Genomic DNA, 16,635 nt, shown 5'->3' with positions numbered 1-16,635 from the left:
GAGAGTCTATGATGCCACCAAGTTTGCAGTCATCTGCAAACTTGGTCATCCATAAGCCCTTTACATTAACTTTGTCCTCCAAGGAATAATCCTAAAGATGAGTGGCATGAGAACCAAACCCTGAGTTATACCACTAGTGGCACGAATTGTGAAAGAGGTAAATCCCACCACCCTAAATTCTTGGGTTTTGTTTCTGAGTCAGTTTGCTGTCCAATGAGTTACGTAGTGATTGACATTTTGCTGAATGAGTTTATCACAATATCTGATTAAGAGATGTATTAATTATATAACAAAAATAATAAAATTGGTTATTAATAATTTTGGTTTAGTAGCACTAGTTCCATGTCAGACCAATACTGGAGGCAAAATATTGTAAAATACGAATCAGTATGTATGCTACTTTTACTGACATTATACTTATTTTCAAACTGAATTTGCTTGCACTAGCTTTTTTGTTTTGTCATGCTTCAACAAAGTATTAGTTTAAGGGTGTGCACACTTATGCAACCACCTTATTATGCATTTTTTATTGTTTATATTTTCCCCCTAACAGAGTTGTTTGTTTTTCAATTGAATTGTACAGGTTATAGGTCACAGTAAAGGTGGGAAAAGTTTTGAAATGATTTATTGTGGTCTCAATTTTTTATATCACAAAACCTGGCATTTTAATAGGGGCGTGTACACTTTTTATATCCACTGTAAGTAGCACTCCAGTTAAGCAACTCCTAATAATCTCTTAGGCAATACTCACCCTCCAGCCCACAGTAACAAGCAATTGGAACCATGAAGCTACACTTTCCAGCTGTTATTGCAGCCAACATGGTTAAAATAGGCATCTACAGGCTATGTTGCAATTGTCTCATGTTCATTGGCAACCACCTACTACTTAAAGGGACACACTCTCCTTCCAAAAAAAAGGTTTCTTGCCTCAGAGTGAAGCCTGTGCATCCAGGTTGTAATCCCTCCATCTTTGTGACATTTCAATAATATCAGCAAATGGATCAACCTCATAATCCCTGAGCTGCTAATTTTTGTAGGGGTGAATGAACAGATCTTATGCACGCCTTCTTTGGAAATATCGTTGTTGCAGGGATCAATTAATTCCCAGCTGAAATGTTTCAGCATTTAAATTACATTCCTACCATAGCTCCCGTACTTCTCAAAGTGCAGGAAAGTGTGCAAGAAATCTGGACAAATACTAAAATTATTGGTTAGGAGAAGTTGGCAAAAATAAAAAAAGTTTTTCATGTAAACTAAACTTAGAAAGCTGACTGACTACCTGGAATTAAGTGTGCATTTCCTAAAGGAGATAAAGTTGGAAACTAAAATGTATGTCATTATTTTTAGTAAAGTCAGAAAACCACCAGCTTTATGAAGAACAGGCTGAAGGTATGAGGCAGAAATCAGAACATTCATTGAAAATCTGGATAGCTGAGAAGAACTCGTACAACAAAGTCAGTCATCTGTAGACATTCAGGGATGGCTTTCTCCTTTGCAGGTTTGTTTAATTCAATTGTATGTATATGTGGCTTTCTCCTTTGCAGGTTTGTTTAATTCAATTGTATGTATATGTGTATATATATATATATATATATATATATATATATATATATATATATATATATATATAAACAAAGGAAGCTAAGGCTTTGGAGAAATTTTTTACGGTGGTTTCCCTAATGGGGGCGGAATGTGGATGCCTAGGGTGATTAGCTTGTGGTTGGATCTGACCAATGAGGAATTGACCTCTGGTGTGGAACACCGGTCGCCCCATGTTGGTAATGACCAGGTCTAGGATATTGCTGCCTCTGGTGGGGGTGTGTATAACTTGATCCAAGGCATTGGAATTTATGAATTCCAGACAACATTGAGCAAAAGAGTTGGTAAATGAGTAGTTTTCCCATTTAATGTCAGGGTAGTTGAAATCACCCATTATTAGGTTGTACCTGGGAGGAGTTAAAATGCTGCTTAATGCTACACTCATACCAGCCTGAGACACACATTCAGAGAGCTCCACAATGTCCCTATTCATATTGTCTATGGAGGTACGTCTCAGGTCATTTATACTGACATGGAACATGACTGAGTCATACTGGTACTTGTGGTCCAATGATCTGGGTACATTTATAATGTGATGGATCCTGGCACCTGATAAGCTACTGACTATGACTTTCTGTTTACTCAGCCTGGTGAGAGGGACATCAGTGTATCTCACTATGGGCACTCCAGTGACTAGAATGTTGGATTCTGTGGTGGCTTGCCATATGGGGTTAGAAGTAGAGACAATCTGAGATGTGGCTGTATGGGTTGATGTGGCTGGTGTTTTGAAAGTGTGTATTCATGGTTGCTGAGGGAGTTTCTTATGTGTATTTCACCAAGGATGTCTTTGGGGTTTAGATAGGTTACATTTAAATGCCTCGTCATATATGGGTCTATGTTTCTTCTTTTAATTGTGCGTGATCGGTGCAGTGTGTATACTACTGACAACCTCATTGACATTAGGAGTGCTTTTATGTGACAGCTTTGCCTCCAGTGACATTGTGTAAATATATCTGTCACATACCAAATCAGTTTGTTTAATAATTAACTGGTTGTCATTAAAAATGAGGCACTTTCTACCTTGCCTTAGGATGTCCATATCCACCAAGTTGGTAATGGAGGTAGTGGGAAAGTTCATAGTTCTAAGTGCTGAGTCCTGTGGAACACCAGTAGTAACAGGCCTATTTGTCGAGATGAATTCCCACACCCTAACTTCATGTGTCCTATCCATGAGCCATTTGACTATCCATTGGGTTACATAGGGAGTTATGTCTAAATTCTTGAGTTTGTGTATAATACCTAAGTGGGATATTGTGTTGAATGGCTTTACCAGGTCAAGGTAGGCAGCATGTACTTTTTTGCCCATCATCCATGGCTCAAGTGGCCTCTCAAAGTAGTCCACTGGGTTTAGTAGGTGGAAGCTACCCTTGATGGAACCAAACTAGGATGAGTCATGTTTGAAGATATGGTATGTATTTACTAGATCCATGATAACTTTTTCCATAGCCTTGTATATAAGACTAGTCTAGCTTATGGGTCTGTAGTTCCCTGGATCTGTTGATGGTTCACCTTTATGTAGAGGGATGACCGTTGCAGTCCTGCATCCCTAGGGGTAAAGCCTGTCTGGATGCTGTGGCTGAATAGACATTCTAGTGGGCCTGAGGTGTCATTTTCCAAACTATAGAGGAAGAATCTCTGGGTGTTATCAGGACTCATTGGTGTAGTGTGTTTAGCTGTGGAGAGGACAGTGAGGACCCGTGCTTTATTAACAGTGGGGGGATAAGTGGTAGAGGGTATTTCCAGGGGAGTAACCAGTTATCTTTGAGTCATATGGACTCTGTCTTCTACTTGTACCTTATTGCTGATGTGTAACACCTTCTGAGTAAAGTTGCTGTCATCTAATCTTTTAACTTGGACTTTGGTAATGACTTTATCCATTTAAATGTTTCTGTCAAGGCTTTACTCTATGCACTATAAGGTTGAGTGTATGCCTTCAATTATAACTGAAATGTCATGAGATCACAAAAATTAATGTATTTTATTGCATTTATGTTCCTATACACTAGACAGACTTTTTGTGTAATTTGAACTAGCCAGTATAACTTTATACATACACAAATAAGTAAACAGACACACATATTTCATGGGAAATTTTAGTTTCATTTATTTTACAAAATAAATGAAACAAGCAAGCAGACACACGGGTTCCATCTGAAGTGGTAGTTTTATTTATTTGTTTCATAACTATATCTAGGCATAGATATATTTTTTGATATAATATTTATTTTTATTTATTTTAGTTATTTTACATTTGTTAACCGGGAAGGTCCGACTGGACATATTGGTTTAAAGTGAAAGTGAAACAATGTAAATTACAAGTAAAAGCAAGTATGATATTTTGTTGCGAAGAGACAATTTGCTGATGAATCATGACACTGAAAGACATCTATAATACACACTCAGTTTAAGGAACACCATTGAACATAAAACTAACAAAATAAAAATGGGGCGATCCTTCTAAACATAGCCACTCTATTAAACAGCTTATTTATATTTATACATTTTACATATGCACATACATACAACTATTTCAGACATGAGCAATAATGCAATTCTTGCCTGCAAAGCTGTAGTTATAGTTTGACTTCATTTCCATTTCTTATATTTTTTCGACTACCATCTTGCTTGAATTCCACTTCTGCATTTTGCCCGTTTGACATTCCTACTGAAAGTGGTATAATTACTTATTCTATTTACAATTTTCTGTTTGTGTGTTGCACCATGGAGTTCAGGTTGTGACTCAAAAGGGTCTGTCAGCCTCCCACTTACATGGTTATCAAGCTGAAATTAGTTAAGTACACAAACAAACAGCTGAATAAAGAAATAAGGGGAAAAATAAATGACTTCAAACTGAGGTTAAGAATAATTTAATGGTACCTTGGAGAGTTCAGTGCACGTCTGTTTGTTGTTTCATTACATATTGAAATAAACAATTCAGTGTATGTTTACAGGTACTTTGCTATGTTTGTATACTTAGTACTCTTACAGGACATAAAAGACAGTAGGAGGTGTTCAGAAAGGAGACATAGCACAGTTTATAAAGCAAACCTATGCAGTTAGTGTTGACATGCATGGCATGTGCATTTCAGAGATATCTGTAGCACAATCATAGTGGTATGGAAATTGGTGTGGTCAGTAGTATATATTAATGACCATATAATGACATTCAAATGAGGTGGCTTATATAGATACAATCATCAATAAACTGATGTTTTTGTATGCATTTATATTCTATATGCAGCATGCACATTTGTAAGATACTTGGTAATTGTACATTAGGTTGATAAGTTCATAGGTATATATTAGGCATGCAGCTCAAAAGCCCATTGATAAGCATAGCCAGCTAAGCCCAAGCACGTTTGATTGAGTTAAGCTCCATGGTCAAGAAGCACCATACTATATACCCCAAAGAAGATTTATGATTTCCAGACCATTCATTCAGAATATTGCTGAATACAGACTAGGGGTAGTATTGCTTGACATGTATAGGAAGTTTATTCAATACGTATAAGATTCCTTGGGATAGAAATCTGTGTCAGCCATGTTCTATTTCTGTGTCTATAAATGATTACAGTCTTTGTCATGGGTGTTCATGGTGGTGTGCATTTTACATAGTTGTAAGTGGTCAAGCAGGGTAAAATGGGCCATGTACCCTAATGATGGACAGCACCTAGTCTGATGAAGAATGGCCTACAGATCAAGAACTGCAGATATCAAAAAATGCCACTTGAAGCCTAGATATAAGTATCACCACAAATAATAGGCAACAGTAAGGATTGCTGAAGGGTGTACAGCTCAGCAAACTCTGTGGCCTCAGTGTAAATATCATAATTTGGGCATTAACACAAATTTTACATGTTTTACCTTTGGTACCACAATACATCACAGGTAATGTCAGCATGTTCCAGGTGGTGATATATAAGACAGGTGTTTCCATTCACATGGAAGAGCACCAGTAAGTTACCAGGCAATCAAACATGCAGAAAACTCCATTCAACAAAACTATTGTTGTAATGTGCAATGTGTGTCTTGCAGGTAACACACAGTTTCTGCAAATAAGAGACAACAATGTTAGATGTGGTATAAGAGGTTATTTTTCAGCTATCTTTCATAAGTGAAGAGATAACCCCACCACAACGGCAAACTCTCTCAGTCGAAAAAGAATATTAAAGGATGTCAACCATATATCATATGGAATACTGAGAGTGAAGCAGTGAGAGACAAGGATGGATTAGGTTCCACAAAGTCCAAAAAGTCTTCAATTGATAAAAAAGTAGATTTTATTCCTCTCAGACAAGCACTTTCGCTAAAACTAGCTTCATCAGGTCTTTTACATTTACAAAGTGAATTAAAATGCCATTTTTATATGTTCATTACAATTCAATTAAAACAAATTGCAAACGTTACTTAAAAGGGAAATACCATAATGTTTAAAAACAATTAAAGTACAAAATGTGCTCAACTTCCCTAATGTGACAAGCTTATAAAATCAAAACAATGCATACATAAAACCAGGTCAATGCATGTGGAAAATATATATATATATAAATATAATAATATAATAATGTAGTCTTAAGTGTTAGGTCTGTAAAAGCAACTAACATCTGTGTTATCATAGTATATGTATACAAGTTCTGACATAACCAAAGTACCTATGAAACTGTGAATGAACCAAACTGATGGAAAAAGCATGAATGGGTGTAAGGAATCTATGTGTGTCTCTGGGATATATATATATGTATGTAACTGCATGATACATAAAAATGTAAATTAAATGTTAGTGTACTAAAAATGGACCAATAACTCCTGGGAACTGGTTTCATATAAGGAACTATATCTATAGATGGTGATAGATTATTGTATAACTATTCTCAGATGTTTTATTAAAAACTTTTTGAGCTTGATTTACTTCTACCACTGAGTGTGAAATACATTTAATAAGCATTAAAAATTTTCATTGTACTTACTATAAAAAATATATATATATATATGCATATTACATGCAGAAAACAAATAAAATTAAAAAATACTGAGGAGCCATATAGTTAAGGTACATTAATAGGTCTGAAGTATATATATCTTGTGTTATATGTATCTTACTTGATCTTCCTTCTCTTCCTCAATTTAGGCTTTATGGATACCCTCTCATTTAGACCTTTCCCATTGTCTGCTCTTAGACGTATAATCCAATCATTCTCTCTATCCTCCGTGTGATTCCGAATATCTCCTCCTCTTTTACTGGTGGGTATAATTTCCAGGACTCTGAAATGAAAAGTATGTGTAGTGTCATTGTCTGCCACATGTTTTGCTAGGGCATTATTCTGATGATTTTTCCTAATGTGGTAGGTGTGTTCTCTAATCCGGTCCCTAAATTTACGGTTAGTTTTACCTACATAGAAACACTTGCATGTTTGGCATACTGCTAGATAGACTATATTACTGGTCATACAATTTGCTACAGTGGTAGTTTTGAAAATTTTCCCTGTGTCCGGATGCAGAAAAGATGGATTCGTATCTATATACATGCAGAAGTTGCATTTACCACATGGTTCAGTGTATCCTACATCTAAAGCAACCTGACCATCTTTCGTGTCACACAACAACCTTTTCAAGTTTTTCTGATTCCTATACTGGAATTTCGGAATATCACCTACGATGTTCTTGATGCTTTCATCTATCTCAAAAATTTTCCAGTATTTACTTATAATATCCCTAATCATGTAACTATCAGAGGTAAAGGAAGTCATAAATTTTACAACTGAAGAATTATGCTCGTTACTACTGTTCATACATTGATTATCAGGACCAAAATATGGGGTAGCTATGGTACTTCTCAATTCTGGAATATCTTGTAGGTTTCTTTTCACCTCATGGTCCTGATATCCTCTTTCTAATAGCCTAGTCTTTAATAGGTCAAGTTCCATGTTAAAGCCTTCTGTTGTGGGATTGAGTCTAGAAGCTCTTATCCCTTGCCCCCTTATGATGTTCTTGAATACAAACGAGGGATGCATGCTGGACCTCATGAGTAGGGAGTTGCTGTAACAAGCCTTGCGGAATACCCCGGTGTTGATTAATCCATTGGGTAATCTCTCTATATATAGGTCCAGGAACTCAATCTTGTTCCTTGAATAGTTCAATGTAAATGTAAGGAAGTCTGTTAGGTCATTGATGGTTCTCATAAATGATTGTAGTTGTACTGCTGTTCCTTTCCATAAAAGAAAAACGTCATCGACAAAACGTCGGAAAAATATAACCTTTTCCATGAATATTCCTGTTTTGAACAAGGTCTCCTCCTCCCAATGCGCCAACACCATGTTCGCATAGCTGTTGGCGCATGGGGTGCCCATGGCAACACCATCCACCTGCCTGTATGTGATATCATCAAACATAAAAATATTATTAGTTAAGACCAGATTCAAAAAGTAGACTATTAATTCTATCTTAGTCTCACTATAGTTGCTATGTTTCTTCAGATACTCATGGATGAAGGCCAACCCTGTCTTATTCGGTATGACTGTGAATAGTGACTGTATGTCTAAAGTGACAAACATAAACGATTCCAGTTCAGGCTGATTACCAATGCACTCATATAAATCCAGCAGAAATTGTTTCGAATCTCTTAGAACAAAGATGTTGTTATTCAATATAGGTCTGAGGTTTTTCTCTATATATACCGATAAGTGTTCAGTGACCCAGCTTCGCCCTGACACTATTGGTCTCATAGGAGGGTTGACTAGATTCTTATGGATCTTAGGTAGACCATGCATGATCGGTATTAATGGTTCCTTTATCAATAGATAACCATACAAGTCTTCATTAATCTTATTGTTGGAATAAAGTTCTGTCAATACCTTCTTAATCTGTCTTATAATGTCTTTAGTGATGGAGGGATCAATACTTTCATAGAACCTATCACATAACATCTCCTTCATGGCTAAAAAATACTGATTGGTATTCATGACTACAGTTCTTCCCCCTTTGTCAGCTGGTCTGACTACTATACTGCTATCAGCCCGTAGGCTCCTTAGTCCTGTTCTTTCTCCATGAGTTAGGTTATCAGAGTAATATTTCCTCTTGTCTCTTTTCTCATTATAATAGTTATGTAATTCTTCCTCTGTAAGCCGTTGGTAGGTCTCTATAATGGGGTGATTAATTGGAACATAATCACTGAGTTTTTTGAAGACAAAATTCCTATCTGTCTGTTGTGTAGTGTTAATATCTTTGAACTGTAGTTTCAACATAATATTTCTACAGAATAATTTCAAATCTGATACAGTTTCTGTTATAACACTGTTACTTTTAGGGATGAAACTCATGCCCTTGTTCAGTAAAGAGACCTCATCCTTAGTTAGAACTCTATTAGAAAGATTGAACACTGTGCTGGTGTTTATTTCTTCCACATTTTCTTTATTGTTTGGTTCTGAGGGAATTCCTCTGAGTATTTCCTTTTCTGGCGTCCTCGGCTCATAGAGCGCGTACGCCTCGGACCCTTCTCCATACGTATGGGGAGGGGAAAAGAAATATTCAAGGCTGTCTCTTGACCTGTTCTCAGATGGGAGTCAGGTATTTTCCTTCTCACAACTGTCTCACCTTCATCAACATTTACACTAGGGTTGTTCCTAATTACCTGCACAGTAGGATATAGATTCACTTCTTCTTGCATACTAGGATGCATGATGTGAATAACATCATTGGAGTCATTGGTGTTATTATTAATGGTAGATTCCCTATTCCCTTCTAATGGTCTAATTGCATCGTCATCTTTGTCCAGAGTTCTTAGCAATGTACCACTGTCTTGTGTGATATTTGCTGTGTCTGGAGTATTCACATTGGCCTCTGTAGGCATATTTTCACACATATTGTGTTCTATTCCTTGTGTAACTTTATTCATATCAGTTGTATCAGTAATTTTGTTAATTGAATTGGGAACATTGACAGTCATAGCATAGTTCGTATAATTGCTACTATGTTCTGTACCAGTGTTTCTCCTTCTTCCACTGATGGTAACATTTTCAACTGCACTTATAGTTCCTGTAACATCTGATCTATTCATGTTGAGCATATGTCTAGGTCTCATATTAGTATTCATGCTACCATTGTTATGGTGTACACATTGAGATACATTACTACTAGTTGATAAAGGAACATCATTCAATACATTCGAGACATTACTGGAGTTGTATGCCAAAGTGCCATACACTGATGTTTGATTCACATTACTATTATTATTATTACTATTATATCTTGGCCAAGCAAAGACTTGGCCTAATTTAAAATCGTTAAAGTCTCTGTTAATCTTGTGTTTCTTCTGTGTGATTAACTTTCGCTCTAGTGCTGACACACTGTCTAAAACATTTTCAAGTAAGGGATTTACAGTACCTTCGTTGAAATCATTATAGATTGTTGAATATTTGCTGTTGATATCCAAGTTAAGCGCTTCCTCTTCAGGCGCGAAAAAATTGATAAGCAGCTCCAAGTATCTCCTGCTCGCTTCCAGATTTAATTTCTGCCAGGCTGCCAGCAAGTCAGGATAATCGCGTCCTTGGCTGGGCATATTGAATATGCGCAAGCCTCGTGGTACTATGTTGGTGTCCAAGCAGTGTTGCAAGTGCATCCGTTGCACTTGTAACCTCTTCAATTAAAAAAAACTTCGTTCTAAGCCTTCTAAAAGGTGGTGTAGTTTCTCCATGTTCGTAGTTTCTTCTGCGTTGTCATCACTGTGTGCCGGCGCATCGAGACGCCACGTCGAAGCAGCTGTGCAGTCAAGGTACTGCTTAAATCGGCGATGAAACGGCCCCTTCCTCTGGTGTTCACCTCGAGGATTGTAATCGAGTTCAATATTTGCCATCATTACTTTTATCTTGTATTATCACAGTTTCAATAAAACTGGATACGGATAGTCAATAGGAGGCTTGCAAATAAATTAGAGGCTTGCAAATGGATTCACAGTCTGTGCAAATAAGTAAACTTTAGAGAAGATATATATTCCGTACTGTAGTAACTGAAAAATCAATTCTCAATGCTCCGTGAGGTGGTTGGTGAAATAAAAACAAGAAATATATGAAGAGATAACCCCACCACAACGGCAAACTCTCTCAGTCGAAAAAGAATATTAAAGGATGTCAACCATATATCATATGGAATACTGAGAGTGAAGCAGTGAGAGACAAGGATGGATTAGGTTCCACAAAGTCCAAAAAGTCTTCAATTGATAAAAAAGTAGATTTTATTCCTCTCAGACAAGCGCTTTCGCTAAAACTAGCTTCATCAGGTCTTTTACATTTACAAAGTGAATTAAAATGCCATTTTTATATGTTCATTACAATTCAATTAAAACAAATTGCAAACGTTACTTAAAAGGGAAATACCATAATGTTTAAAAACAATTAAAGTACAAAATGTGCTCAACTTCCCTAATGTGACAAGCTTATAAAATCAAAACAATGCATACATAAAACCAGGTCAATGCATGTGGAAAATATATATATATATAAATATAATAATGTAATAATGTAGTCTTAAGTGTTAGGTCTGTAAAGGCAACTAACATCTGTGTTATCATAGTATATGTGTACAAGTTCTGACATAACCAAAGTACCTATGAAACTGTGACATAACCAGTTCCCAGGAGTTATTGGTCCATTTTTAGTACACTAACATTTAATTTACATTTTTATGTATCAAGCAGTTACATACATACATATATATCCCAGAGACACACATAGATTCCTTACACCCATTCATGCTTTTTCCATCAGTTTGGTTCATTCACAGTTTCATAGGTACTTTGGTTATGTCAGAACTTGTACACATATACTATGATAACACAGATGTTAGTTGCCTTTACAGACCTAACACTTAAGACTACATTATTACATTATTATATTTATATATATATATATTTTCCACATGCATTGATCTGGTTTCATGTATGCATTGTCTTGATTTTATAAGCTTGTCACATTAGGGAAGTTGAGCACATTTTGTACTTTAATTGTTTTTAAACATTATGGTATTTCCCTTTTAAGTAACGTTTGCAATTTGTTTTAATTGAATTGTAATGAACATATAAAAATGGCATTTTAATTCACTTTGTAAATGTAAAAGACCTGATGAAGCTAGTTTTAGCAAAAGCGCTTGTCTGAGAGGAATAAAATCTACTTTTTTATCAATTGAAGACTTTTTGGACTTTGTGGAACCTAATCCATCCTTGTCTCTCACTGCTTCACTCTCAGTATTCCATATGATATATGGTTGACATCCTTTAATATCTTTCATAAGTGTTGTACTTCTATCTTCCTAATTTCTTGATGGGCTCCCATGATGTCCTTGCCCACTGCCCATGAGAAGCTGTCACTATGCTAAATAGGCATGGAATCTAACTGAGTGTGGGGTATATGTTTGGGGTCCAAACTTCATCACTCCACTGTTTTCTTCAATACAGCCCTCACCTGAAGCTGGGTAAGCAGGGTACCCTTCTCATGACAGAAAACTGCTCCTTGTAAGTGCTAGTCTATGATGAAACAGTGTGAGTGGGCTTCTGTGTTGTAGGCGCAGTGTTTGGTAATGTTGTAGGCATTGTACTACATTCCATTCTGTGGTCCCTGAGGCTGGAGCCAGTCACTGGTTCTTCACCTCCTGACCAGTCATAGGTTGATCCTATTTGTCCTTTGGATACTCTTATTTTAACCAGATAAATGCTCCACATATTTATTTACTTAAAACAGCTTTTAAACTTACTTTCATACATACATACATAAATAAGTAATTTCATACATACATACATAATACAAAAAGGGAAGGCATCTCTGATCAGTATTAGAAAAAACTATGGGCACTCATAAAATCGTCTAAGGCCAGCTTCGAGAGAAAAATTGCACAGGACACTAAGGATATTCACAAGGCTTTCTTTAGTTATGTTAGGAACCTGGGTGGGAATTCCCAGATACGCTCAGAATTAGTCCAAAATGACAAAAAATACACCAAACCCACAGACATTGCCAACATCCTAGCTGACAGGTTCAGCGCAAACTCCCCCCCCACCAAAAGGGCAAATATCTATCCCAGCAGAGTGCTGCCCCCCTGACATCTCAGATGCTCAGGTAAGAGCTGCCCTCTCCAAAGCAAAAAAACACAGCATCAATGGGACCAGACGGTGTCCTGGGCTGCGTCCTACATGAACTCCAAGAAGAGCTAAACCCAAACATAAAACTATTCAATCTCAGCCTTACTACAGGATATGTGCCCAAAGAGTGGCATACAGCAACAGTGGTCCCTCTCCACAAAGGTGGTGCCTCAACGGATCCCGGAAACTATCGCCCCATAAGCCTGACTAGCTTGGTCTGCAAAGCTATGGAAAGGATCATCATGGACCTCATAAATAAAGATATTGGGGACCTACAGACACTGGATCCTACCCAGTTCGGCTTTGTTAAGGGCAGATCCTGCCTCTTAAACCTGGTTGATTTCTTTGAAACAGTCACCAAGGCCATTGACGAGGGGAAGGTGGTCCACACAGCCTACCTGTACCTCACAAAAGCCTTCGATACAATACACCACTAGGGCATTATAGATAAGCTCACCAGCTTAAATATAAACCCCTATGTCACTAGATGGGTTGCAAACTGGCTCAAGGGCAGAACCCACATGGTTAGAATTGCTGGAGCTATGTCAGACTCCAAACCAGTTACAAGTGGCGTCCCACAAGGCTCAGTCCTGGGACCTCTCTTGTTCTGTATATATTTCTCGGAGGTACAGGCCAACATGGAAGGACTGTGGCTGACCGAGTTCGCAGATGACTGCAAACTGGTAATCGACTCTCCAGCCGACACAAGCATCCTCCAAAAGGGCCTCATAGAAACAGACAACTGGTGCCAGAGCCATGACCTCAAGCTAACGCCAAAAGTGTATAGTCATCCCTTTGGCAAAAACAGTGCCACAAATTACCACATAGGTGGTAATCCATTAAGTACAGAAGAAGTAATTAGGGATCTGGGGACCCAAGTTGATAGCAATCTCTCATTTGACAACCACGTGGCCAAAGTAGTTAGAAAAACATTTTATATAGCCCACCTAATCATGAAGGGATTCACATCTAGATCAGGGGAGGTCATCGTGTTTCTTTACTCATCCCTCATCAGGCCCATAATTGAGTACAATGCCCCTCTTGGGATGTACCTTACCAGACATCTGCAGCAACTGGAAAGACCCCAAAAGTACCTCACCAAGAGGATCAAAGGACTCAAACAGATGCCATATGTTGCCCGGTTAAAGAAACTCCAGCTCTACTCAGTGACATACCACCTGCTCAGAGGCAATCTGTGCCTGACGTATAAAGCCATGTCCAACCCGGAATTAATGGACATGCTGCACCTCAGAAAATCCAAATCCCATCGAGCTACGCGCTCGAGAGACTTGAACCTCAGCACTGAAATAAATAGGACATGCTGGAGGGACAGATTCATAACCCAGAGGCTCCCTTCACTCTGGAATAAAATCCCAGTTCAGGTTAGGCAGAGTCCCTCATTGACTCTCTTCAAGAGGAATCTTGATGAGTGGATGGGAGATCGTAGGTTTACCCCGGGTATCACTTCTGTGTCACTGTTAGTCAGAGGCACAGTATACTAACCTCGAAAAAGGGCATAGCAAAATTAATTTAAAATGGGTGACGAAAGCCAATCACACTCTGGCTAGGCTTATAAATGCCCTAGGACAGATAGCCTAGTATGAACCTATGAACCTATAAATAAGTAAACAGACACACACGTTACATGTGAAATTGTGATTTCATTTCTTTAAAAAATAAATAAGAAAGCAGACATACAGGTCTCATGTGAAGTCATGCCCCAGGATTCACGAAGCCTCTGTGTAAGAGTTATAACTTTTACACGGAGGTTGCAGTTAAACAGAGTGATGTCAGCATGCTTTGTATATTCATGAGAGCATGCTGAATCACACCTAAGTCTAACACGTCCGTGTAAGACAGTAGGGGGCGTGTCCATAGGCTGAGCCCTGCAAGCAGACACACCCCCAGAAGTGTAAAAGTGCCCAAAGTAACACCCACAACAGAGTCCACAGAAATGTGAATAAACACAACACAACACATGCCCCCACAGACTATGAACATAAAATATATATAAATGAACATGTTATATATATTTTTTAAATTGTAAAGATGTTTAACCGTGAGTGCGCTCGTTTGCGCGGGCATGCCCGTAGCGCAGCTAGAGTTAGGAGTCAGTGGGAAAGCATATAAGAACTAAATATGCAAAATAAGCCAGGAAGCAATAGCGTAGCAGTAGAGATGTTGGCTGAAGAGCAGGCATTCATGGTTCAAGCCTCCACAACACCAATTTTTTTTTTTTCAAAATAAGCGGGAAACAAGTCCCTGACAAATATGTACACATAAAACCCCAATATATGTAAAATGTAATGAAATAGCCCATTTATATTGAAGACATGTGAGGTAACAAAAGAAGAAAAAATGCCAGATGTGCTCATAGCTGAGCTACAGTTTAACAGAGTGAGTGCATGTGCCCGTAGATGAGCAGTGGTTTAACTGGCGCAAAATGAGTGCCCGTAGCTGAGCAGTGGTTTAACATGCTAAATCTATGTGCCCCTAACTGAGCTGAGCGTAATATGCATGCCGATAGCCAAATGAGGCTTAAAGCAGCGTACCCTGTTTGCGCGGAGCTGCACACCACGCAAACAAGCTAACCGACGGGCAACTTTGAGCAAGCCGTATCAAAACTGCCTTTACACAGACACACCCCTCAGCATGTCTAGACAGTCATGAAAAATAAAAAGCAGTGGCCAGGTTCAAACCCAGGATACTATACACCATAGTCAAGGTACAGAACCACTAAGCCATGACAGCAGTACCTGTAAATGCAATAATAGCTAATATATAGGAATGAATACAAACTAGAGCATGACAATGCAGGTTTACTGAAGTTGATACAATTCCAAAATGGCCAATCACAGATATGTGTGGGAAAAATGGACTATATAAGCCCAATAGGCGGGAAAACACAGCATAAACGATTGTAGAACTGACCTGCAGGCAGAATGACAGGAGTAGGAGAGGGTAGTCGCTTTCGAGTGCAGAGGTGGGGTGTTGAGGAGTCCAGGTACATGGTCTGGCTCCTAGTCCATAATCATGAGGCCCAACTCATGCAGGGCCAGGTCCTCTGGGGAGCATACAGGGCTGAGGCGTGGGACCGGTTGGCTCATGATCTCACCAGTGCCACAGGGATTCCAAGGACTGGTGAGCAGGTCCATCACCACCATGCGGACCTGAAGAGACGCAAGCAGGACCAACTGAACCTTTGGATCCAGGAGGCCCGGCAAACACCCAACTCCCCACTACTGAGTAAGTAACATTTAATTATGTATGTAAGAAATTAAACTAGCTGATATTATGGAGATGTGTATTCCAATATTACTTCATTTATATTACAGCTGCAGGTGTCCGTTCTGCGAACTGCAGAGCCTATGGCGATAGGCTGGTGCGGTTGCGCCACCAGGCAGGTCAGTAATCCACTACCAGTAACTGTAAAGAAATATAAAAGTATGACAGTCAGCAAAAGAGTGCAGTGTAGTCAGTAAGGAATAAAATCTGCAAGTAACAGTGTGAAAGTGTATGCAATTATTGCTTGATTACAAAAGTGTGTTTCAGCCTGTAAGTTTAACCTAAACATGAAACTGTCCAACATATATTCTGAAATAAAAATGCCCTACCTGTAAGAAAATAGTACACAACCTGCAGCAGGCTGAAAAGTATAGCTGCAGAAGATGATGAAATCACATGTGTGAAATATATCCCTGTGGAAATACTGAAACATGACAGAAGTGAGACTGCTGGAAAGGATTGTAATAACTACTGGTAAAACATGTCAATAAAGCCTAGAAGTACCATCCTGAATAGTAAAATGAAAGCAAGTGAGAGAGTGTGAGAAAGTGTCATGAATCCAGCAATACAGTAGTAATAACCCCTGAATAAAGTATACTGCAGTCAAGACAGAATGAAATGCATGT

This window comes from Protopterus annectens, chromosome 2.part0 (genome assembly GCF_019279795.1).
Source record: "Protopterus annectens isolate FY-2018-M chromosome 2.part0, PAN1.0, whole genome shotgun sequence".
In the NCBI taxonomy this organism is placed as follows: Eukaryota; Metazoa; Chordata; order Ceratodontiformes; family Protopteridae; genus Protopterus; species Protopterus annectens.
Note: the sequence above shows the minus strand (reverse complement) of the source record.